General features: G+C 41.4%; 1 protein-coding gene across 2 annotated transcripts in view; it reads right to left on the bottom strand.

The window, feature by feature from the left end:
• Positions 1-27,061, bottom strand: part of Peli1 (pellino E3 ubiquitin protein ligase 1) — a 54,505-nt gene that overhangs the window by 21,935 nt on the left and 5,509 nt on the right. The window contains exon 2 of one of the 2 annotated variants that reach the window (XM_063273239.1): positions 1,424-26,641. The exons of the other annotated variant lie outside the window; for it this stretch is intronic. The gene's annotated coding sequence lies outside the window, so the exon portion shown is untranslated. The remainder of the gene's footprint in view (positions 1-1,423; positions 26,642-27,061) is intronic. 2 annotated transcript variants of the gene reach the window in all.

The raw sequence follows: 27,061 nt of genomic DNA, 5'->3' as shown, positions 1-27,061 counted from the left end.
AACTGTGTTTCTTGGTAACTAGGCTAATATCTATCCCATCAGTGCTAACAGCTAAGATATAATCTTAAAAATCTCAAAATCTACTACAGTTCATTTTAACATCAAATGTTTCATATATATGAAATTTTATTTTTATGTATTATCTTTTAAAGAGAAAAATCAGATGAGTTTGGACATACTTTTACTACTCTTATAGAAGTTAATTTTTAGGTATTTTCTTTTCAAAATGTTTTAATAAACTTCATTTAAAAAAGAATAAGAAGAAAATTTTAGTTGAATTTCTAACTATGAGTGAAGTAACTTTTTTTCAGAGAAGGTAGCTTTCCATAAAGAGAAGCTATTACTAAAAAATGACAATTACTGCTACTCTCAGCAAATGATGGCAGTTTAATCCTGTAGTTTCACTTCCTTCTTTGTCCTTGCAAAGTTCTGAAGGCTCACAGGTGATCTTTCTCTGACCAAATCATACTGTGTTCTCCAGAACTTTGTAACAGTGGTTTAGAGACAATGTGTGTGAAAGTCAAGAACGTTCTGTTTTTAGAACCAAACCCCCTTCATATACATGCGTATGTCTGGGCTGTTCCCCATCTGCTTACTGTTACATTATCACATTACAAATATCCCAAACATCTAAATTATGATCAATTTTCCAATTTGTCTTACCTATCTTTTTAATGTACAAGAAATTACTTCCTCACAGACTAGAAAACTGGGGGAAATGATCATATATGCCACTATCTAGATCAGACATAGTTTCTTTAGAATTTACCACAAAAACAATTTTTTTTCAGATATATTTTTTCTTTTGGTGAAAACAGAACCCTTCTGAGAAACAATGCCTGTTACTTTTTGGTGGAAAGATTCCCTGCAGTTAATAATTGATTAGATATAACACTATTCAATCTCTTTACCATAACCATCAGAACAATTAGGATACCCAGGTGGAAACACTCCTTAAGCCTCCCTAAAGCAGCACACTGCTGAACTACTAAATACATTTCTTCAGAGAACAACACATTTCTCAAGCTTGGAAGGAAAACAGATTGATAACATTAGGTCCTACGACATACACAAGCTGAGTGCTGTGGGCTGGTCTTCAAACGCCAAAAATGAGAGCACGCTTCCATTTCCGGCTGGTGTGAGATCGGCAGCCATAACACCTGTAGTTAGCATATTTCTCTGGCTTTTCTCACTGCTGATAGGAGGTTAATAGTTAAATTCTAAGAACACAGAAACTTTGGACTTGAGATTTACCCAGCCTTTGTCCTAAGATGGAGGAAATTTAATCACACACAACACAATTCTGGAGTTAAGGATGAAAAACGACAATTAAAAGCAGTCTGCTTCAGCTCGCTTCCTTTCGCAAGTTTACCTCTGCCCCAAGCTCAGCATGAACCTTAAAATCAAGCCCCAGAGCACCCACCTTTTAATTTTGTTGCTATCACCACGAGCTAAACCTCCTTCTCGTCAGACTGCCGATTGCTCTGGGAACCAACGCTGTGCTGAGCGTCTGTTCAGTGTTCTTTCACTGAAACACCTCAGAATGTGTGTAGGCGGGCCTGCGTTACGCAAAGTAGGTAAACACTATGGGAGTCGAGCTTCTATTGGTTGAAGCAAGAACTCATTTCTTGTATGTGGCCCAAAAGGGAAGAAACGGAAGTAAGAGGAAGCAGAGAATAATTTTTTAACACAGGCTTAGCAGCAAATTATAGAATAAAGCACTTCAAAAGAAAAATATCCTACTTCTTAAAAAGCCATTCAGATTAACTATGTACCTGCTCTGTAAATGCTGAAAATATAATTAAGATGGTGAACTATTGGCTCATGATAGTAACTAAAACAGCCTGCTTTTATAAAAAACAGATGCAGTATAATAATCAGTTAAACACTCCATGAGAAACTAAAATCAATAAAATTCACATGTGCAAACTATCTATTTAGTACTATGAAATGAATTTATTTTTTCCTTCTGATCTGGTCACAAAATACTACATTATCTAGGGCATAAAATCAGGTATAAATTTCTAGCTTTGTATTTTAAAATAAGCTAGTGCTAAGGAGCAGTTCCGTAGGTGGGATGCTTGCCTAGAAGGTTCCACTTTCGGGAAAGCAAGAATAGACAGACGAAACAGACAAACAAATCAGATTTGTCTGTGATCATGGAGAAATCACAGCACTACCTAGACACAAGTCTACTGAGCTTTCTATACTCCCTCCTGAAGGCATCCTATGTAAGACGTTTTGTTGATCTCGGACCACCCACCCCACTTGCAAATTCCTTCTCCATTCCCCTTCTAGAAAAGCCCTTTATCTACCAGGAATAGGACTATACCGAGCAAGTCTATCTACTTCTCTGTATAGCCAAACATGATTAATTATGTTTGTTTTTTTTTTAATTGGGTAAAATTTAATTGAGAAAAATGCTGATTTCTACTTGCTCACCAAGCTGCACAAGCAAGTTCTTTACATTAAACTGAAGTTCCATGTGAACCTACATACTGATGAGCTCTTACTGAGCTCTCCAGTCAGGGCTAGAGATGGCTCAGAGGCTGAGAGTGCTGGCTGTTCTTCCAGAGGACCTGGGTTTATAACTGTAAACTGCTAGGGGATCTGATGCCCTCTTCTGGCCTCTTGGGGCACCAGGCATGCATGGGGTACAAGTCTATATCCAGAAAACAAAACAAAACAAAAACCCCTACACACATCAAAGAAGAATAATAAAGTTCTTAGTGGTACTCAAGTGTCCGGCCCTAGTAAAGTGCCTGCCCTCACATTGATACTGGTAGTCATGGTTAGGAGTTAGTATGGAAATGCTCTCTGATTTGACGATCTAAGATTTAATTAAATTATGCTATATTGAATAGTACCATTACTAGTGACACAATTCCAAAGTCAGTAAGTGCTCATATTGATCTTAATTAGAATCAAAAGTCTTGCCTAGAAATAGTTTTTGAAGTCATAAAAATAATTTTGCTGGCCCTAAATTTGTCTGCGAAGCCTTCTCTCACAATGCACCCACAGGTCAACAGCTCTGATTCACAGCATGTTTGTAATATTTAAGACAATACTGTCACAATCACTAGTGCCTTGGCAAAAATGAGCGCCCTGAGAGCTGGCAAGTTTATATCCATTCCCCCCAGCATTCTGTAACTGTCAGCACATCTCAAACTCCCTCCAGGGGACCTTCCCACCATTGTTTCTGGTCCTTCTGCTGGCAGCAGGACCACTTAGGACACAGTGAAATAAAGACGCTCAGGTGGCCTGTTTATGTCCAGTATAGATACCCAGACCCTAAAGCTCAGTTAGACAGTCCGAATACATCCTGGGATCCTTCTATCTGAGGACACTGGCTGTCATGTTATTCTAGGCCAAGGATTGCTCAAGAAACCGGACATGACAGGTTCAACACTCATACCAAACAGAATGTAGTGCAGCTGTGATGCTGAATGCCAAAACAAAGCCTAAGGACCTGCCTGCCACTCTTTGGATTAACACACCAACTCTCCTTACATTTGGAAGTGTATTTCTTGTTCATTCCTAGGGGAACCAACAATCAAACAGCCCATCCTTACTTATTTCAGGCTATGTATCCTAGACAATACATTTTTCTTAAAGAGCTCTGAGAAGATACTAAAAACAAAACTTCCCTGTGTTCTCAATGATTGTGATGAACTGCTTTCTGTGTTATGGGCTAAAGACATAGCCATAACACAGAATGGCTAGAATTAAATTCTAGATTTTTCTTCTGTTATCTAATTTCTGACTACTTAACAAAACATTTTTACTTCTGACATTTACTTTTATTTATAATGATGTTTGATTAATAACATCAAAGAAGCCAAACCTTTAAAAACAAAACATAACCAAACCTTTAAGTAGCTTTCTTGGCTGGTGGGAATTAAGTTACTAAGCTTTGGACCTGAATCCCGGCAAACTTTCTTCCGTTCTAAACACCTGGCTTGGACTATTAGAGCTCCACCTCCTCGCCTCACTCATATACTTCAGCTGAACTCAAGGACCAGTGATAAACTTGTCCCCAAAGACCTTTAAAATAGGGATCCTTCACAGGGTAACCAAGACAAGGTACACTCACCTCACAGTGTCAGCCAGTCTTGTGTGTTTCTTTCCTTTACTGTCCTCTCTTTTTCTTATGTGCTGTGGCCAGGTTTCAGCCTCACCTCTGGACACAGCTGTCCTTTGAGAACTTGCTTCTCTAATGAGCCATGCATACTTGCAAGGCTGCAGACAAGGACACATTCCTACAGTCCTGTGCCTCTAGCCACACCCTAAGCAGGTGTGTAACTTCTCTTCCTTCAGGTCGGCCTTTCTGGGGGGTGCTGCTTTGGTCACGTTTGACTAGCCACAGTACAATTCATTAGGATGGCATCTGCTTTCCACAGTGAGCTGCTGCTGATTGATTGTTTTTAATTGGCCGTATGGATATGCCCAGTTTTTTATTTGCCAAATCAATGTAACTCCAATCTCCAAGAAAGTATTCATTAAGTCCAAGTTTTGTTAACAAAGCATAATTCTCCCTGGTCAGGAGCAATAAAAAGTAAATAAAAAGTCACTAGTGAAACTATACTTTGAAGCTGAAAAGAACTTCAACAAATATACTGTTCGATTTGCTCCTTTCAAATCTGCTCTTTTATAGATGAGAAAGTCTGTAGGCATATGTATAAGGTCAGGTTATTTGATGAAGGCTGGAGTGCTAAGTACTGATCTAACCAATGAAACACTTGATTCCCATGTCAGGACTTAGTTGTAGGAAACATCCCAAACACCAAAGAACGAAGCCATCAGCCAACAAGCGACTGCAATGCACCATGTAGTAGTAAACAGGGAGTAAAATATTCAGTACTGCTCTTTATTTGTTATAACTGTTTAAAGATTTCCTTGTTATTTTATGTTTGCCTGCATTTCTGTATGTGTGTGTGTGTGTGTGTGTGTGTGTGTGTGTGTGTGTGTGTGTGTGTACTATGTGCATGCCTGGTGCCCAAGGTGGCCAGAAGAGGGTGTCATATCCCCAGGAACTGGAGCGACAGGCGGTTGTGAGCCGCCATGTGGATGCTGGCAACCACACAGTCCGCTGCAAGAAGAGCTGCAGGTACTCTTAGCTGATGAGCTGCTTTCCAGCCTAATTGAAGTTATTTCATAAAGCGAAAATGGACAAAAACTTGATGACAGGCACCACGGTGACATACGTGCCTTTCCTTTCTGTGTACATGTGTGGGTTGGGGGTGAGGTGCATGTGCCTGCAGAGACCAACATCAGACATCTTCCTCTACAGCTCCCACTCATGTTCTGAGACAGGGTCCCCCGCTGACCTAGCTGTTTCTGCTGGACTGGGTGTCAGCAAGCCCTCAGAATCTGCCTCTGTCCCACCCAAGCTCTCCAGCGCTCGTTACAGCTATGTATGTTATGCTTAGCTTTGATGTGCACGCTAGGAATCCAAATTCAGACCGAGTGTTTGCACAGCACTTTATAAATCCTCTCAGCTATCTCCCCAGTACTGAGACGTTTTGTTTGTGTGTTTGTTTTGCACACCAGACACAGCATGAACTAGCTATTCAGACACTTACTTTGTGGGCTCTGCTTACTTGAAAGTCTCCTCAAATACACACAAGAAATCCTGGTATGGAAAGTACTGCCATGACTGATACACGGAATGGGAAAGTAGTTTTCAACCCCACATCTGATAAAGGAAACTACAGGATGTCACTTCCCTTATCTAGCACAGGAGAGCGATAATCATAGTAATAGTAATAATATAAGCCTGGTAAGGCTACTGAAATATGACAACCTATAATTGCTGTTAGTGAGAAAATGGGGCAGTCACTTTGAAAAATACTTTCACAAATATACAGTTACCACACTACTAAGCAACTTAATCCACAGGCACAGACACAAGAGAAATGAAAACCTAGGTCCACACAAAACTGCATCAATGTTTACAGCATTGCAACAAACTGGAAATATTCATAACTGCCCCAAGGTGGAGACAGACCAAGTGTCTACCAACTTATAAATAAGTAAAACGCACACACCCTCGCAATGAGGCATTATACTGGTAGCCCTTGATATGCGGCACCATGAATGGACTTTCAAAACAATTAGCTAAGTGAAAGCCATCAGTCACGAGACGCACAGTGGACTTACAGGAAAGGTCCAGAACAGCAGTCAGAGAGAAGGGGCTGGTACGTGAATGACTGCCTGCATATCTATATCTCTCTCTCTCTCTCTCCCTCTCTCTCTCTCCCTTCCTTCTTCCTCCCTTCCTCCTCCCCCCTCTTCTCTCCTTCTGTGTGTAAGGCAAATAGAAGATGAGAGCGACAGATAAAGGACATTTATCTCATGTAACATAGTGCTCTAAAATTTCAATGATGGTTTATACAAATCTATGAAACCATTTAAGACTACATTTCAAGTAGGCAAATTGAACGATATGTAAATTAGACCTCCATACAGCTGTGAGACTAAAAGGCCAATGAATAAAGCACCAGAAAAACAATTAACAGGATAACTAGACACACGAGGAACTAGGTAACAATTAAAACGGCTAGCAAATAAAGTCACAAGCTCAAGATCTTAGTCTCACAGCACTATCCCCAAATGTGTCATACATAGTGAGACTGTCACAACAAGAAAAGAAGCCCAGACAACCTGCACTTCTGACCTACTGGGCTCCTTACCCTTCCTTGGGTTTCATAATCCATCAGTACAGTTTACAGAAGAACTCACAGAACAAAAGAATGTTTCCTAAAGACGACAAGTCTGAGTCAGCTATTCGGGAGCCTAAAGCAGGAAGATCACTTGAACCCAGGAGCCCACTAAAAACAGAAAAGCAAGCGAACAGTAACACGTATAGACGGCCAAAGGGAAGGGCAGAGCACTGAAAGTGATGGTACGAGGGCTGCATGCCCTGTGCAGACATGACACTCCCAGAGCCCAGTTCACTGACCCAAACCCACAATGGTCTTCCTTCGCACTATCTAGTCACTTGGTCTTTCTGGTGACCAGTCCCATCCTGAGGCTAAGTAGGGATTCCATTCTAAGTCAGTCACGTACATGACTTCAAGGTTGATCTAAAAGGAACTCTTATTATGATTACCAAGGGCTAGTTATAGTTCTACGCTCGGAACCCTGCCTGGCATTAAGCACTCAGCATGCTTGGAGCTTTCTTTAGCACAGCACCAAAGGTTGAGCAGTCAAATAAATAGCTCAATACAAACCCACGATCAGCCATATTTGACTTAAGTCCCGCCCCCCTTTTAAAGTAGAACAATATAGGTTTATTAAGGGAAACTGAGGCAAACTCCTGGGTGTGAAAGGGTGTTTAATATGACTTAAAACAAAGATATCAAACCACGAATCTGGTGTTAAATCCAAAGCGTAAACAGCAGACCTGTCTACTTCAGTGATGTCGTTTGCTTGATCCCTAAGAGTCCTCTGATGACTCCTACTTCTAGGTTCCCGTTGGCTGTCCTCTACCACTGGAAGATATAAACCAGCCTCCACTTGAGAGGCTAGGTTAGCTTTCCAAAAATGCGTACTCCAACTTCTATCAACAGTTTTGGCCTCTCCCTCCGCTTCAATTAGCCTGGATGTTGGACTAATGTCCAAATTATGGACTGTGGTATCTCTGCTTGTAATTTCTCCACCTAGAGTTTTCATTAATGTAATCACTAACTCAACAAATACTATTTACCATACAACCAGAAGCAGCAAGAACATTTAAACTAAAGCAAAAACGTTAATTAACATGGTTATGAAAAAGGTGTATTTCAGTCAGCCCAAGACATACAACACTTAAATAATTTATTGTACAGAAGAGGCATTCGTGTCACAGAGCAGGTGTACAGGTCAGAGGAAATTTGGAAGAGTCGATTCTTTATTTCCAACATGTGAGTCCTGGGGACAGAACTCAGGTCTTGAGGCTTAGTAGAACCTTACCCACTGAGCCACCTGGCCCACCCCTAGATACAGTATCAATGTTCCTTAATATTAAATACATATGACATCAAAGAAAAGTGGTTCCAGGGAAAGCTTCATTCTAAGAGGGGTGTTTGGGTTGGACCCTGGAAGGCAGTGGGGAAGGGAAGCTAAGTGAAGAAACAACTGCCATCCAGACAGGAAATCGTGGGAAGGAAGACCATTGTGTGTGTGGGTAAGGGCAAGCCGTTAGGCTTCCTGGAGTACAGAATTGGCTAGATCAGGAAAAGCCAGAAGAAATCAGGGGCTAGGCTTTTGTGCTCAGAAACTATTAAACGCACGCACGCACGCACGCACACGTGCGTGCATGTAAGTGAATGAGATGCACCTGGAGGGTAAAAAGTGCCTGGTATGTCCAATCAGAACAGAGACTGAATATCACCCACTCTTTGAGGCTTCAGAAAGAAATCAAACATACAAAGCAGGCATAAAAACTCCATATACACTAAAATTAATCTTTACAATAGTCCATGACAGATAGAAGTTATGCTAATCATTTGCACGTGTTCATTTTAAAAGTAGTCAGTAAAAGTTGAGGACTGGATTTTAGCATATGCTGTAATTTTCTACTCTGCACAAACAAATTAACAACAAACTTATTAAGCCATCAAGACCAAAAAATGATGCAAAATAACAATGTTTCAGACAAAACATAACGAATTTAACTTTTAGTCTGTTTGTTACTGACTGGGGCAAATTGGTTTGGTTTTGTTTTTTTTTTTTGGTTTTTTTTTGTTTGTTTGTTTGGCCAGTTTTGACAGCAACCAGCTGAGAGAGCAATTCAATGAACCCAATGACTGAGAGAAAAGCATGCTATATGTGCACTTAAGACAAAAGGCACGATAGACACTATAAACAAGTCACAAAAGACAGTTTATAATCCTAGGTACTGAGAACTGGGAGAAATTGATCAAGCATGAGCCTATTTACGGAAATGGAGAAAACAAAGTAATTTGGAACAAAACTAAGTAATTATTCATCAACAGTTAATCAATTTTAAAATCTGCAAAACAAAATATAAAACAGTATTTGGTAGATATTAAGACCTGAAAAATACACCCTTAAAGTATATTAATTCTTGAGAGACTAGCTTGTTTAAATATCTTTGCTATTTACTAAATAACAAAAGGGTCCAAAGGAAAAGGCACCAAATCCATCAAATTCTAAGCCATTCAGATCTTATTTGAAAAGTTCTGAAAAGTTTTATACCCAAAATTTACTGTTAGTGGATCAGAGCAGTATTTATAACCAAGTGTGACTTGGGATTTTAATACAAATGAATGTGACTTAAAATGAAATGTCTTCTAGAAAATATTGTTGCATTAAAAATTATATACATTAAACCTGGTGTGATAGCACGTGCCTTTAATCCCAGCACTTGCAAGGCACAGAGGGAGAGGTGGGTGAATCCCTTGAGTTTGAGGACAACCTGGTCTACAAAGTGAGTTCCAGGACAGCAAGGGCTACACAGAGAAACCCTGTTTCACTCTCCCTCTTGTGTGTGTGTGTGTGTTTCCCCCCACTAAGTAACATTTTAACTACCCCTCCCCACACTTCCCAGCGCTGTTGTTGACTCTTGTCACTATAATTTTGCTCAGAATGTCTCTTTTTCCTTGTTGTAAGATTACTGTACTTGAGAATGTCATTAACCTAGAGACCTGGGTTAGGTATCATTTGAAAGATGAAATTTAGCTTTCCTTTAGCTATACTGGTAAGGATATATATTTACTGTTTTCAAGCCAATCCTCCACCTTATTTTATAGTTCAGGCATTAATTACATTAATTTCATTTATAAAATTTGGAGTCACTATTTTATAAAGTTTAGATATTCAAAAAGAATAAAATCTAAGTTCCCCCTTAGTAATTTTTGCTGTGACCAAGATTTGATAAATAAATAATACCAACCAGCTTTCTTCAAAACTGAGACCCAAGGGGATGGGCGTTGCTAATAGAAGCCCAGGAAAAACAAGCTGCTCTGCTTATCTTAAGAGCCAGGTTAGGGGTTGGAGAGATGGCTCAGTGGTTAAGAGCACCGACTGCTCTTCCTGAGGTCCTGAGTTCAAATCCCAGCAACCACATGGTGGCTCACAACCATCTGTAATGAGATCTGATGCCCTCTTCTGGTGTGTCTAAGACAGCTACAGTGTACTCATATACAATAAAATAAAATCCAAAAAAAAAAAAAAAAGCCAGGTTAGTTCCCTGAGTATCACAGAGCCCCTACTACGGTCCCAGTTCCTCTGACAGATGCATGTGAAGTGCTCTTATCTTGTATGAGCTACTAAAACTCAGCAAAACTGTTTTCCTTCCAGAATTTTTCTGTGATTTCCTATTTTTAGCCATCTAAGAATGGCCTTAAAGGTGACGGCCTTTAACCTAAGCGTTCAGACCTGAGGTCACACATCACATACTGAGGTGTGATGATTTAGCTCCTTCTGACACCACAGGTAGTTTTCTCCTTCCCGGATCTCAAATCCTTTCCTAAAATACTATATTCTAGCCTGAGTTAGTCACCTGAGCTAAAGATTGAGTTGGAATACCGTGACACCTGTAATGAGTGTTTTTTGTTTTTTGGTTTTTTTTTTGGTTCTTTTTTTCGGAGCTGGGGACTGAACCCAGGGCCTTGCGCTTCCTAGGCAAGCGCTCTACCACTGAGCCAAATCCCCAACCCCCCTGTAATGAGTTTTTAAATGTATACTTTTATCTGTGTTTTTACTTTTTTTGCATTAATTATGACTTCTTGGCCCTTTCATTAGTTTTACTGAGGAATATATAACGGTATGTTTAAACTTTAAAATATTTAATATCTAAATTTCATTCACCTCACAATCCTCAGCAAGAATCCCTTGATAGTTTCACATAATAAAACATTGAGTTGAAGTAAGTTTATATGATCATTTTCATCACAGAATAACAAGAGCCTAGTTGCCACACTGCCCCCCTCCTCTCTGAAGGAAAGCAGCATGGATATAAAATTGCACAAACTGATGACTTTAAACCCACAACTTTTCATCACAGGTTAATCAGTCTCTCACTATTGTGTAATTACTGAGCCAGATATCTACAAGGACAGGCAGCAAAGCCTCTTAATCATGCTAGGAAAATCAATTAGGTTATTCGCACATTTAGTGAATACTTGCCAAAGCCGTTCTTCTTTTGGTTTCAATAAAAAGCACTCATATTTTTTAAAGTTAGTTTGTTTTGAAAAAAAGCCAGGGTTCTTAAATTCAGTGTCACTTCGCAACTCCTGCTTCACTGTGTGGGAGGAGGGAAGAAACCAAGACATCCAGAACAGAATGTGAAGTCAAGGGAAATTTTTAGACAGCAATAAATTGTAAAAATCATTAAGTTACAGTCAGAACAAGCTTCTGCAAAGAAACATAAATGGAAGAACTTTTACCTGGCAATGCAAAACTACTAGGTATAGAATGCCAGAAGTGTGGGGATCTTATTAGTTTAAGTCAATTTGGCTCTTTTCCTACTCAATACGCTACAATTGAAACATTTTGAAAAGTTTTTTGTCTACTGTTCTTAATGACTATAGAATTATTGTATTTGGAGACTTGAATTTTTAAGACTTTATGAAATATATTTTCTTTTATGGTAGCAAAAGTGCTCTTCATCAAAATGTCTATAAAATTTCTAACACTTAACCTATTTCAAACAAAGCATCCAAGTTTTGTAAAAACATAAGACCTATATCTATACAAACACTCAACACACTGCTGATCCCTGAAGATCAGGCTTTAAATCCAAGCATAAAACTGTTGGTTGCTCCCATAGTGCCAGGCCACTATTTCATTACATTAGCAACCTTTGCCAGGTTACTTACCCAGTTACTTCCCTGCCAGGTCAGCTGTAGCTCACACAGCTCCCTTGGTAGCCCAGAAACCTGCTACCACCTGCTGAAAGCTAGCAAGTGGGGATGATTCTTCCAAGTTGATACTAGCTTATTTTCTGCATGTCTTGTCTTCAGCAATAAGGTCTTACCCTCAACTTCTAGCAACAGTAACAGCCTTGTCATGTCTGAGGGCAGTAATGGTGCCCCCCACTGGGTCTTTTGACAGCCTATAATGCCTGCAGGGGCATCTTCTTTTCTGAGTAGATAGCAATTAATACAGAAACCCACAACCAGTTCCTGTGTAAAGGATAAGGAACTGTGCAGTCCTCAGCTCTACATGGGACATCTGTATCACACCTCCTCCTGCCAAGCTTCACGGAAGAGGGAGTGGAGGATTGTTAGAGCCACATCTGTAGGGAACAGTATTCGCCAGATGTGACAGGGTCATTGTAAACATGAATGTGTAGTGCCTATGACCTCTACAAGATCCGGCCAGCCAAATCCCACACAGACTGCCCCTGTCTGAGGAGCCACTGGCAATGAATGCTTGCTGAGAAAGGGAGAGTCAGTTTTCTTCAGGATTCAGGCAAGCTTCTGTGAATGGTCTCACACCCAAGCCTATACATGCAGCATTAAATGGATCCAGTGAGTATTTTATAAAGAGAGAGAACGTGTGAGGTTTTATAAAGAGAGAGAACATGTGAGGTTGGTAGGAAAAGGTAGAAGGGGGGGGGCATATAGCTGATTCAAACTCATATAAAACTTTTTAATGAGTACAAAGTGTTGGTGACATTATTTGAGCTTCAGGTGGAACTCTAATTTATACAAATCAATACATTCCCGTCCTACTTAATTCTGTTATAAGCTGGGTTTTTTTTTTTTTAATGACAATGGTGTTAACTAATACAAAAACTATTTCAAGTATGTTTGTTTTCCTTGAGTAAATCTATTAGGTCATAGAATTCAGTTCCAAGAAAAGAGGAAAAGTTTTGGGTTTTGGGTTTTCTAGGTCTGCGCTCCTTTCAAGGCCGTGGGACTTTGTATTTTCTGCCTCATATGATCATCAATAAGCAGAATTTTATCCTACAAAGGAACAAAGAAACTGGCAATTAAAAAAAGTAACAAGTAACAGGCGGGAACGATGAGGGTGTGAATTATCTAGCTATGCTGTAAACAAGTATGCCTTTACTTATGGTAAGCTATGGTGCAAGCAGGTGTGCTTTTACTTACGGTAAACTTAAGTAAATCCAATGATACACAACTTCCAATACAAAGGCATCAAGGTACTAACAAGAAAGTTCCTATGTACGGTTGGGGATTTAGCTCAGCGGTAGAGTGCTTGCCTAGCAAGCGCAAGGCCCTGGGTTCGGTACCCAGCTCCGGAAAAAAAAAGAAAGTTCCGGGGCTGGGGATTTAGCTCAGTGGTAGAGCGCTTACCTAGGAAGCGCAAGGCCCTGGGTTCGGTCCCCAGCTCCGAAAAAAAGAACCAAAAAAAAAAAAAAAACAGTAAAAAAAAAAAAAAAGAAAGTTCCTATGTAAAAGCAGCAGGGTTGAGAGAGCAGGTAAGCTGGCCCTGCCCCTTGCCTGGGCAGCACAGTAGAGTTGGCCCTGGTGGAGGAGGTACGGGTGAGCCAGCCCAGAGGACAAGAGTGAGGGAAAGCTGACCCCACCACTCATCAGCTGTGAGATGCTGTGGGTGCAGGGGAAAATGCTCTCCCCCTCAGCCCTCGCCACCTGTGGTTGTTGGGAAAGCAGCCCCCTAGGTTAGGAGGTAGTGAGAACAGGCCCTGTGCCTCACTGGACAACACAGTGGAGCTGGCATTGATGGCAAAGGTGCAGATGAGCCAGCCTCTTCCTGAGGCTGTGAGAATGGAGAGCTGACCAATCCCTTCCAGGGGCAGCCCCTGGGACAGTGGGCCTTGAGCCTTGACTGAGCAGCACAGTGGAGCTGGCTCTGGAGGTGAGGATGAGCCAACCTGAGGGCATGGGAGCAGGAGAGAACCCTGCCGCCGGCAGATGGAGGCATAGCCTAGCTGGATCATCCCACATTTTATATCATTTTCAAATGGTTGGGATGTCTGAAAGGGACAGTTCTGCCGATCCAAACCTGCAGATCTCCATCGTTGGAGATTAAATCGGGACTCTGTGTGTTCTCTGAACGTCCTTGTCTCCAAACTGGATTTTGATTGATCAATAAAGATGTTGGTGGCCAATGGCTGGGCAAAGGGAGATGGGACAGGACCCTTAGAGTTCCTCAGGCTAGGACATGGGGGCAGGGGGCAATAGAGAGATTGCCATGAGTCCATTAAGAAGGATGGGATGCGGGAGCTGCAGGAGAGAAAGCCAACCAGTCATGTGAGAACTTGGATGGGTGACCACTTCCCCGACTGGGCCTGGGGTAGCAGGGAAAGTTTAGGAATGCCTGGCCTTTGAGGTAGCCAAGGCATTTCAAAAATAACCCAGTGTGTGTGTCTTTCATTCAGGAATCCAAAGTGGTATAGTAAAACTGTACGATCCACTCTATGGTACAGGGGTACAGGGCAACACAGGGTGTGTGTGTGTGTGTGTGTGTGTGTGTGTGTGTGTGTGTGTGAGGAGTCCCAGTGAGGACCCAGTATTGATGGTGTCACAGAAGCTAGAGGCCTTGAAGCACACCGATGAACTCACTGCAATGACACATGCAAGTGAAGATGGGGTCAGAGGGATAAACTGTGGGACACTCTGTGACACACTACCCTTCCCCAATTAGAGGTTTTCTATTTCTATGCTTCGTTTTGTTTGCTTTTGTTTGGTTGTGTTTTATTTTGGGTGGGGAGGTTGCAAGGGTGGAGGGGAGGGGAAGGGGAGATGAGAGGGACTAGGGTAAAGAATCAATAAAAAATTGAAAAAAAAAGAGCAAAAACCCTGGGATTTACAAGTCTTAGACTAAAATGAAAACAACAAACCCTAACAACCAGGCAAATCATTACATAATTTCAGGAGAAAACTGTTAACCATAAAATAAAAATCCTTGACTTCATGCACACTGGGGTTATGACACGTTACTGAGTGCCCAAGATGTCCTGAAAATGGTTAGCAAAAGGCTTAGCAAAGTAAACCATAACTGAAGTCAGTATAATACTGTGAGACTATAGCAGTCACACTTGCTAGAGTTTTGGCAATTTAAACTTAAAATTGAGAGAAAAGCAAACAATGCACACAAAATAAGAAGGAACTATGGTGTGCACTGTGCTTCCCAGATCACACAAAGTGAGACGTCACAGGACATTAAAGCATCTACATCCTAAAGCACCAGGCATGCATCCCTGAATGCGTCACAACACTCTTCTCATCACAGCCATTAATGCAGAGTCCGCGTGCAAGCGGATGAGGTAAGTTATCACTTGGGATGAAATAAGGTAAAGTGATATTAAAGAGTCCAGGACTCACACTGTCCTATGTCTGACCACTGACACTGACCTTAGTTACCTGAAGTTACAAACTAAAAACTGTGACATTTAAGACAGTCGGAGAGTGATTAAAACACAGGTTGCCCTTCCAGAGGACCCAGGTTCTATTCCTAATAGCTATATGGTGGCTCACAGCTGTGTGAAATTCCATCGCCTGAAGGCTTGATTCCCTCTCCTGACTTCTACAGGTAACACATGCACATGGTTCACATGCAGGAAAACCATGTATATACATAAAGTGAGATTTAGGACTAGACCATGAGAAATCTGGCTAAGGACCTATATATGCAACCAGTATTACTTAATTTTAAAGTATTATTACAAGATATTAAACACCTAGAATATAGTAGTATGACTTAATGATTAATGATTAGTGCTCTTTTGAAAAAGTTTCTACTTACTAGAATCTTTATACTACCAATTACTTTAAAATAATTTATAGAAAGCATTTTCTGCTGAAAAGAATTACTTGAAGAGGGAGAAAATGCTGGAAATTCTTACGAGTCCTAAGCACTGGAATTTAAGATGCTTTTCAAACACCCATGAGGAAGTGAGAAACGAATGCATGTCTAACTCTAGAACCTGGAGGGGAGATGTGCGAGAATAGAAACCTGACAATGTCTACAGATAGAGCAACCACACCCAGGGAAAGAGCATCGAGAAGACAGGAAAGAAGGGGAGGGCCTAAAACCATGGTGGCTGCAGTCCTAAGACAATGAAATGACAATAACATGGAGGCGAAGAGGTAAGTGACCCTCGCGGCTTTCCAAGGGATTGTGGAGGTCAGTATTATTAACATCACTATATAGCTTATAATCAGAATTAGAAAGCAAGCTTCTGAGAAACCAGAGTGATGACTCAGTGGACAAGAGTCTGTGGTTCTTGCAGAGGACCTGGGTTCACATCCTAGCACTTAAAGAGACTCATGGTTACCTATGGCTTCAGCTCCAGAGAATCCAACTCTCTCTTCTGGCTTCTACAGGCGGTAGGCACGTATGTGGTGCCCACACGTGCAAGCAGGCAAAACTCATACATGCTGTATTGGGTAGTTTTGTGTGTCAACTTGACACAAGGTAGAGATATCCAAGAGGGAGGAGCCTCAGTTGAGAAAATGTCTCCATGACATCCAGCTGTAAGGCATCTCTCAGTTATCAGTGGGGGAGAACCCAGACCACTGTAGGTGGTGCTATTCCTAGGCTAGGGTCCTGGGTTCTATAAGGGAGCAGGTTAAACAAGCCACGTGAAGCAAGCCAGTAAGTCACATCCCTCCGTGGCCTCTGCATCAGTTCCTGCTTCCAGGATCCTGCCCTAATTGAGTTCCTGTCCTGACTTTGGTGATGACTAGAAATGTGGACATGTATGTAGAATAAATCCTTTCCTCCCCAACTTGTCAGAGCCTTCTAGGTTTGACCCCTGCTGAGCCCAGCTGATGCATGTGGAGCCGACACACCTGGGCCACACCTGGGCCACACCTGGGCGGTGGTCAATTCGCTCCTGCCTTTTGTCTTCTAGAGTTTAGGTTGGTCTTCCCGGATTTCTCCCTAATTAATTCAGGTCACGTAGTCGGTCTTTTTACCAAAGAAGTCAGGAGCCAGGTAGTCACGTGCCAGGGTTTCCCACTGTGCTTCCCAGATATTTTCTACCTGGGGAACTTGGGTATATAAGTGGTGAATAAAGCTACAGGAGTCTCTCTCTTCCTCTCTGGGCTTGACACGAGTAACCTGTGTGTGTGTGTGTGTGTGTGTATTTCTTTAATCCCGCAGGCTTTCGCCCGATTCTCAGTACCGTGTCTGTGCGGGCATGGGGCACCAACACCAACTTGCTTTTAGTCGTGGTATTTTGTCACAGCAATAGACACCATAACTAAGAAACATATGAAAAAAGTTAATATATCTTGCAAACAATCTGAGACATGTTGAATTACATTCAAACTTTGTCTCTCTGCTAGCCACCAATACTACTATATACTAAGAACACTGGATAAGCATTCAACAGTGAAACTATGATCTAAAATGAAGATTTTCCCAACTGCAAGTTAGCACCTAAGTGCTTATAATTCTGTAATTCTAGAACTCAGGCTAAGGCAAGAAGACTGATTAAGGCCAACCTGGATTAAATAGTAAGATGCCTGTCAAATACACACAAACTGAAAAAAACAAGAAAACAAAACAAAACGAAACAAAAAACCCTGCACAGTGCTATATTAGGCGCTAGGGAAACAAGGAAACTAACAGCGGATCCGTATCCTTACAAAGCTAAAATCTGGTAAAACCTTGCTTGGACCTCATGGAGCAAAGAACATTCATCCAATTCTAGAGTGTAGAGGTTCAGGTCTGACTGGTTTAATAATAATAATAATAATAATAATAATAATAACAACAACAACAACAACAACGCCCACTCACTGGATTTTCTGAGTGCCTAGGCCCTAGGAAGAAAACATAATAAATTTAGTTCTCCATACATACATCTCATGCCCTCTAGAGTGAATCCGGGTGAGTTAAGAGAGACTCCCAGGGCTGGGGAGCAGCTCAGCTGCTGAGTGCTTTTAGCCTGTATTAGGTCTGAGGTGGTACTGACGCCTGGAGCTGTGGTGCTTGGGAAGTGGAAGAAGGATCAAAAGCTCAAGATCATCCTGGAGGCCAGCCTGGGCTACAAATGCCGAGGGGAGAAGGAAGGAGGGTGAGGAGAGGATGGTGAAAGGGAAGGGTATTACTAAGTGCTATCACAAAGACATTAACCGAACAGTAAATGGTCTGAGACCCTAAACTTGGAAGATTCTCTGCGTAACACACCAATGTCCGACTAATGGAAAAGGCGCAGACAAAGGCATTTATTTCAAACAATGGGACAAACCTATGCAGAGGATCAAAACTGCTTTGGCAAAGAGAATTTCTTTATGGTTTAGGCGCTGTGGTGGTTTCAAAGAAACGTTCTCACAGGTTAACTATCTGAACATTTGGACCCCAGTTGACAGCACTGTTGAGAAGTTTAGGCCATCTTCAGAAGACAGCGCTTTGCTGGAGGAGGAGGTCGCTGGAGAGAGGGGCAGATCGTGAGGGTTTACAGCTTCCCTTCACTTCCTGTTCTCTCTGCCTCTTACGTGCTGATAAAATGTGATCAACCAGATCCCTGCTCCTGCTGACATGACATGACATGCTGTCCCCACCAGGACAGACTCTCTTTCCCTGAAAGAATAAGCCAAAAGAAACCCTTTCTTCTTTAAGTGGCTGAGCCAAAGTCAGTGTTTTATCATGGCAACAGAAAAGAAACTAAGTCAAGCATGAGGATGAAGGGGAGCAAGCTAGCAAGCAAGTCAGGTTAGAGCAGGCCACACAGACTCTGTGAGCCAAGGCAGTGCACTCGGGCACACAGCAGGAAACAGAGCTGCAGTGCAGGGGGCTGACAGAGCCATGTCTTATCTGCGCAGATTCTCCACTGTTAAGCTCAAGGGGTCAAACCCTGGCCCCACCTGGCCCACTGCAGAACTTGCAGCTCGGTAAATGGCACCATTACCAAAACTAACCTAGCGATGACTCCTAGCAGAAAACTGATGTCCTCAGTGCTTCCTTTTCTGTAATCCTTCGGATCCCACCCTACCGCGATGCCACTGTCTGACTTCTGAAGCAGTCTCAGCACACACTACCCAGTCTTTGCTCATGCCACATGCTAAGCCTGAACAATACTACTCTAGCCCAAACTAACTGGGGTCTTCTTGTTCCTGACAGTTTACAGATGAAATTCCTCAAAACGCCCTCTCTTATTATCCAATGAAACGTGGGTCCCTCTGCTGTTCTCTCAGTGCCTTGCTCTGTACTGACCTGTACACTTAGTTGCTTTTAATATCTCCCTCCCTAATTTGTGATTTTCACTCAGAAAGAACTGCCTCAGTTTGTTCTTTCTCTATAACCCGATGTGTGCACAGCGCAACTGACTCACAGGAAGATAACTGACAGCAACATGGCAGACTCATGAGAAGCACATGGCCACTAGAACCAATGACATCAGACAAAAATAATCAGAGCAGGATGCTGATAAGGGTAATAAACGTCGTTTCTAATTTCTGGACATCTCCTTTATGTTAGCCCTGTGCTGTAAACTAAAAAAACAAAAAAAACAAAAAAACAAAACAAAAAACTATTTTTATCCCTTTCTGTGCTGGTAGAAAGGAGTTTAGATCCTGGAGAGGTTAAGTTAAACAAGTCAACTGCCCAGGAGAGACAGGACAGAGCTGTTAATTCTGTGAAGGAGGGATCTGGACTCAGTTTTCCTCTAATCAAAGCTTTTTTCCACAGTGACTATTATACAGACTTGGAAAAAGACCAAACTGAAAGGAGCTAGTAGACTTAAAACTGGGGTGAGTCCAGAAGTGACTTCCAAACACAGTTTAGTGGTGACAGAAGAACTGGGGAGAAAGAAACAAGAGTGCCTTTGAGAGCCCCCTTCTCCCACCAAATCAAAACAGCCTTGGAATCACTGTGTGCTTCATTAAGTAAATGTGGGACAAGGCTCACTGTAGCAGCACACCGATAATTTCAACACAGGGGACGTTTGAGACAGGAGGAAGAGAAGTTCAAAGCCAACTTGTGAGAGTACATATGAGAACATGTCCCACAAATCAATCCTAAGTAGGCAAATACCTTCAGACACATTTACTGAGAACAAGCCCCTGATATCCACACAATACCTGAAAAGCAATGGTACGAATGGTTCCTCTAAGTAGATAGAGATGACAACCACATCAAAAGCCAGTCCACAGAGCTGGAAAGCAAGCTTTTCATGTCTGGGTTCACGGTTTGCCTACAAGCATCATTCTGAACTTCATTTACATGAGCTTTATGTTAGAGTCTTTAGAACTTGATATTAATTTAAATCACGTTATTACTATTATTTTAATTTGTTTCCATCACTTTTGGAATTTGTAGTGTCCATGTAAATTTTCTTCAACCTTTTAATACACTTTTATAAAACATTAAAATGCTACCCCTGAATATAAAGAATTCTTAAGTTCACATGTCAAGGGGGAATCATCAATGTAAAGAGAGTCTCTATAGAGAGAGACATCCATAGGCAAACTATTTGAAGTCATGGACTCTTGAAGCTAGAAGATGGCAAATAGACTTCATATAAAATGCCCACGCTATATTAAATCAAAAAAGGAGTCTGTGTGAGTACTGCTGTGAACATCTAGAATGCCAACATAGCACTCAGGAAGTTAAGGCAGGATGACCATAAAGCCAGCCCAGGTAACCCAGAGAAGGTTCAGACTCAGAGCCAAAGCCTTCTGAGCTGGTTTGTGATCAACAGTTAGTTGTAGCTTTCATGAGTGGCTCCATGGAGAACCTAACTACCAGAGCACGGACTTTGTAAAGATAGGGAACTGAGGCTAAGGTGGGTTAAATGAAATACAACACAGTCAAAAAATAATCAAACGTATCAGAATTCTTATGTCCCTCAATTTCAGGGACTGGGATTTTAACTCAGCACTATAATGTCTCTCCTCCCTAATGAAGTTAAAATAGAATAAAATATTCTTTTTATGTAACAGATGATAAAAACCAAACTAATTAAAATTTAAAGGGAGGGAATACACACCTTTGAAGGTTTTATGAGACTATTACAAGGTTTGCAATCCAATAATAAAGACATGTTCATGTAAGTACACTCAAAGATTTAAATGAAGCTCACAATCTTTAGGCTCCATCACTGTGATCAATGAATCTCTGACTCAAACTGTTTCCTGACAATTTCACTTCACATGGTAAATTTATCCATATGACAGATCTTCTTTAGAGTTTAACCATTATGACTCAAGGCACTTCGATGCTATGAAAGAGCTTTCAATATAAGGGGTAGGAGGAGAACACGGGGGCTACTGAATCATTAACAGCCCACACAGTTATGAAACCCAGCAAATCCTTTTTGGAAACCATTTTCAAGGCAGCTTTAGGAGGCAAATTCTTTAAGAGGGTAATCTGTATACCAGAAAACCAACCTCTGATTTAAAGACACACAACTAGGGAACTTCAGCAGAAATGTTTTCTTCTTGAAATGTCAGTGATACATTTTTTGATTTGGGGATCACTGAAGTCAGCGTATGCCCTATACTCAACGGTTTAAGAGCATCTTCAACATCTGTCACAGCTCTCGGTTAAACTGTGAGAACTGGTTCAGAGACTGAGTCATCCTACCTTATGTGAGAATTACAGTAAAGGAGTGAGTACATGTAAAGAGTGTTCTGATGGATCCAGTCAGCATATAGAAAAGGCTGTGGTTTCTAATTAAAAACAGCTACTACCTTGCAAAGAAAGGTATCTTAACACATTTTCCTATGAGTAATAAACTTAAATAGGTTTGTAATTTGGATGTTCTTGTCCTTTTATGGTAAACACACAGAATGGTAATGAAAACAATCTGAAGAAAATTCACCACGTTACCATAGCCGGAAATGAAGAAAACCAACTTCCAGCAGTCACAATTCATTAAATCTGGGCTAACCCCACAGGAACTGAAGCACTAAAGGTGGGTCCTGCTAGGAATCAGGGATGCAGCATTAAGGTTTTGAAGAACCAAGTGCCTTCTAATGTTTCCACTTACGTGAGAACATAAAACTGAACTTAACTAAGCCTTCACAAAAGCAACCCCAGTGATGTGCTGAAACTACAGTAAACAAGCAGAAGTCAAGGCCAATCACTTCGCATCTTACTCTTGTGGAAGGAAGGCCTCACCATCTTCGGTCTTCTGCTTGAATATGGGAAAAAGGCTCAATGAAATATGGACATTCCCCCCAAGGTCATATGCATTTATATTATCACAGTGCTCTTAAGTCTGCAATTGTACAATTTTGGAGAAGACTACCAATACCAAGAGTTGAAAATACTCTACTCAGCTATGAATTCTGCTATCAAATATAGGTCTAACAATATAGTTCTACCTGAACATAGTATTTATTAATGCCTATTTGCTTCCTACACTGATCTGAAAATATATATTCCTCGGGTCAAATAGTTGTATAGAGTCTAAATGACACATGGGGGAAAACAAAAACAAAGATAAAGAAAGAAGTTAACAACGCCATCAGGCAAGCAGAAGCGGGACTGCCACATGTGCTGGCCTTACTTCCTGGCCCTTCATTTCAAGTACATTTTATCAGCACAGTGGCAGGCTGGGTGGGAGACAGTAGGCAACAGCAACAGGCACAACTAAGGCTGGCAAAGGAGCATAAAAGACACAAGCAGAGGAGTAGGAGTGGCTTAGGGGTTAAGAGCACTTCTGCTCTTGCAGAGGACCTGTATCCAGTTCCCAGTGCTTACAATGTGGCTTATGACTGTCTACAACTTCAGAGGATTGGACACCTCTCTTCTGGCTTCCACATGGCACATATACATACAGGGAGGCAAAATATACACATAAAATAAATAAACCTTAAAAAATGAAGGAAAGCCAGTGGCAGAAAATTGGCAAGATGAAAGTGAATGATGAGGCAGGGATGTGAAGTTAGGGCACCTTGCCCCACATAGGCTGAGAAAAGCAATCTGGAACCTATTGCTATGAAAAGTACAAAGCCTAAGTAACTGACTGGACTTTAAGATACGTATTATTATTGTGATTGTGTAGGAGCATGGTACATGGGGGGGGGGGCATGAGTGGAGGCCAGAGGACAACTTTGTGAAGTCAGTTCTCTCCTTTCAACTTTATGTGGGCTTCAAAGCCCAAATTAAGGTTTCCAGGCTTGCACAGCAAGCAGCTTTACCAGCTGAGCCATCTGGCCATCTCTAGACTGGTTTTCAAATGTTCTTAATTACTATTAATCATTATTTCCAAAATTAAGTGCAGGTTTTACTATGGTTACAGTGTTAAAATGATATACTTTTTGCATAGCAACTGTTTTCTTTTAATGGAAGCTATATTTTTCTATTTTTTACCTAGTTTATAAATTTATACCTTACTTCTCTAGGTCATAGGCACTTAGATAGTACCCAGGTACAAAAGCTTTTCTTGGCATGCTATCTTGTTGTAATAACAATCCCCTTTTCTTTCTTGCCCTCTTTTGCTCTCTAGCAATTCTGTTTTTTCTGTATATTATTTATTCCACACACACAAAAACATGAGGATGAGATTTATAATCCTCTCACCAAATCAACAGACAAAACCACTCTTTCTTTCAAAAAAAAAAAAAGACATTTCTAAACATGTTTGGTTATAAGAGTTGTTTTTTTAAACTGCCTTATTTTACAGGTGAGTCAAAGACAGCTTTTAAAACTTTCAGAATTAACAATAAGCCCAAGAATTAAACACGGGCTGCTCTACATTTCATACCAGCAAAAAAAGTGTTTAAAATACATTAAGTTACACACTTTAGTTCCTGTATCCTGATAGTAGGTTTATATAAAGACCAGGCCTGGGTCACAGACACACACACACACACACACACGCACAATCACACACAGAGACACACATACACACACACACGCTCACACACACAACACACGCTCACACACACAGAGACACACACAGAGAGAGACACACACAGACAGACAGACAGACAGACAGACAAACACACACACACGCACAATCACACAGAGACACACATACACACACACACACATACACACACACACACGCTCACACACAGACATGCACACACACACACAGAGACACACACAGAGACACACATACACACACACACACGCTCACACACACAACACACGCTCACACACAGACATGCACACACACACACAGACACACACACAGAGACACACACAGAGAGAGACACACACAGACACACACAGAGACACACACAGACAGACAGACACACACACACACACACACCCCTAACAATTTACAGAAGGTATTTTAACACAGAGCTTTGCTAAAGTATTCTTAATACAGCTGGGCATGGTGGCAGATGCCTGTAATTCCAGCATTCCTGAGGCAGAAGCAGGAAGACCTGAGTTCAAGGCCAGTCTGTTCTATATAATGAGTTCCGGGACTATAAAGAGAGAGACCCTGTCTCAACCAAACCAATCAACCCACAAACAATAAAGGATTCCTTTTTTCTTTACTTGAAAGCTAGTGTTTTGTTCAGATAGCAGTCTCATTACACATGGTCCAAGAACATTCAAATAAGGGCTCAAATAAAATGAAATGTTAAAGACTGATCTTCAAACATCATAGCCAACAATGCCACGTTTGCCTATGATCTCTCTGATATAAAACCACATCCATACCTCAGTGGCCACCAAACCACTCAGCACAGCCTCCTTGGCTGTAAGCTGTTTGAAGCCACCAGTTCCAACACTCTGTTCTACCTCTCACTCTCTGAATATCTGGAGGAAGTTCAGCAGGGGTTGGGGAAACCAGCTCAACCTTGGCACAGGGCCAAGACTTGGCTAACCGAGGCATCAAGTCAGGGCAGTATTCATCAGCACTGAGGCCTTCTCACAGTTATGAAGGACCGTCTGTCTTCCTGACTCCATAAAGTATTCTTAATACAGATATGCATAGTCTTAATGACCACTACATAATTATAAAATTAAAGTTCATAAATTCTGATTATTGCCATTAAATTCTAAAAAACATGAATGAAAAGGTAGCATTTCCCCCCTTATTAGATGTAACTAGAAAAATGTAAAGTTCAGAGCTGTGTGGTGTCTAGTGAAGACGTTCTAAAGACGTCTAAAGCAACTGCGAATCATGTGATCTACAGTTCTGCTCTACCAGGCAAGATGCACCTACTGTTACAGTAGTGGCATAGCCATCACGGTGGTCACCAGCCAGCTATAGGTTGTACTGTAAGCCTACTACAGGGGGAAAGTTCATACTCTTAAAATTAACCCTGTCAAAAGTCCCAGAGAAGGAGGCCATAGGCCCTAGGGAGGAGAATGTGAATATGAATTTGCACACACGCACATCCACCACTATTAGGAGATGTCAGGATGGTAAAGAGCATATTGAATAAAGAGGGTATGAATAAATAGGGCTTGCTATCCATTTCTGTTTTAGGTGTGTGTGTGTGTGTGTGTGTGTGTGTGTGTGTGTGTACACATATAAAATGAACTGTCTTTAGAGTAGCTATTATGAAAACCATGTATTATTCAACATTAAGGTTGCTCAGAATAGTTTTAAAAGTTCTTTTTTTAACTGCCTTAAAAGCCAGTCTAACAGCCACACATGAAAATAGTTCATTACCTTGTATTTGTTTTTTGACAGAAAATAGGAAGTAAGGTGAAGCATTTCTAAAAGAAAGTTACCACTTCTAAAAACTCGATCCACCTGTGATCCTAGAAGGAGTTTTAAAAATGTTCTGGACATCACAGTATTTGAAATGAGGCGTAACTCTGAATATGACCGTGCGCAAAGCAATAAACTTGCTTGGATATTCATGTTCTGAGAATTAGGACACACGGCCGTGAACATTTCCTGATGCTAAGTACTCAAAAACAGTTGTTGCACAGAGGTCTCGTAAATATAGTGTTTAAGGCTGAACATAACTTTCAGTGGTGACCAGTTAGTAGGACTTTCTTGCTGGTGTGGCACACCTCTGGGGAGCTGGGAGACTAACAAGTATGATGTCAAGAGGGGAGTGTGGGGCCAGGGAGAGGGCTCGGCCGGATGTGAGTGTGAAGACCTAGTGGTCACTGGCACCCATGGAACAGAAGCCGAGCTTCGTGGCACGTACCTGTGTCCTGTACCTGTGTCCTAGCATTGCAGAGGTGGAAGGGGATCTCTAGCTCACTGGCCACCACTTTGCTGAAGTGGTGAGCTCCAGGTTCTGGAAGAGATTGTATCTCAAAGGTAAGGGAAACAGTTGAGGAGGGCACCAACATCAGCCTCTGGCCATCACACGTGTGCATGTGCAGATGAGTCTGACTTACCAATTGTGGATTCATGCTTAATTTCTCAGATCAGTTAATAAAATCTTTATCAGAACTATAGGCAGATCAGATCTTTAATGTTTGTATTAATTCCTTAAGAATTTTCATACAGTATATTTGGTCATTATTCACTCTCATACTCCCATGTCCACCTCACCCCATCTCCAACTCAGTGCCTTAAAAATAATAATCGTCCATCCAGTAACTTGCCATATATTCCTGGGTGTAAGACCCTTTACTGGAGCCTTCTTGGCCTACCAGGGACCACACTCTAGAGAACACCCTCTCTCTCCTAGAAGCCATCAACTGTCAATAGCCCTCCAGGTCTAGGGGTTCAGGTCCCTCCACGTTGGAATGTTGACTGGCTTGCTCTTGTGCAGACAGCTGCATCTGTGATGAGTTCATGAGCGCATCTGCCCTGTCCGGTCCAGAAGTCTCACTAACAGTCTTCCTGCCTCCTCCCCCGCAGTGGTCCTTGAGCCTGGAGGAGATATGTAGGACAGATGTGTCATTTGTGACTGAGCCCTCCACTGATAACTTACTCTTTGTACTTTGACAAGTTGTGAATTTCTGCATTAGCCGCCATACACTGCACGATGAAACTTCTCTGATGAGGCCTGAGAGCTGCCCTAATCTGGACATAGAGATACAAATGTAGAGGGCAGTTCAGTCCTATGTCATTTTAGCAGAACAGTAGTAGTGGGTTCTGGAATCACGGGTTGGAAAAAGTGAATCTTATCCAAATGTTTAGACACCTGCCATCAGAGATGTTTAGGAAATTTGTTCATAGGACATTGTATGTGTAGATATTAATTTTGAAAATGTAATGTTACTTTGTACTATATACAGTTAATGTTTCCAAACAGAGAAATGAAACTTATTTAGATGCTTTAATGAAAGC

Source organism: Rattus norvegicus, chromosome 14 (assembly GCF_036323735.1).
Source record: "Rattus norvegicus strain BN/NHsdMcwi chromosome 14, GRCr8, whole genome shotgun sequence".
Lineage (NCBI taxonomy): Eukaryota > Metazoa > Chordata > Mammalia > Rodentia > Muridae > Rattus > Rattus norvegicus.
This window is presented reverse-complemented; position numbering and strand designations above follow the sequence as displayed.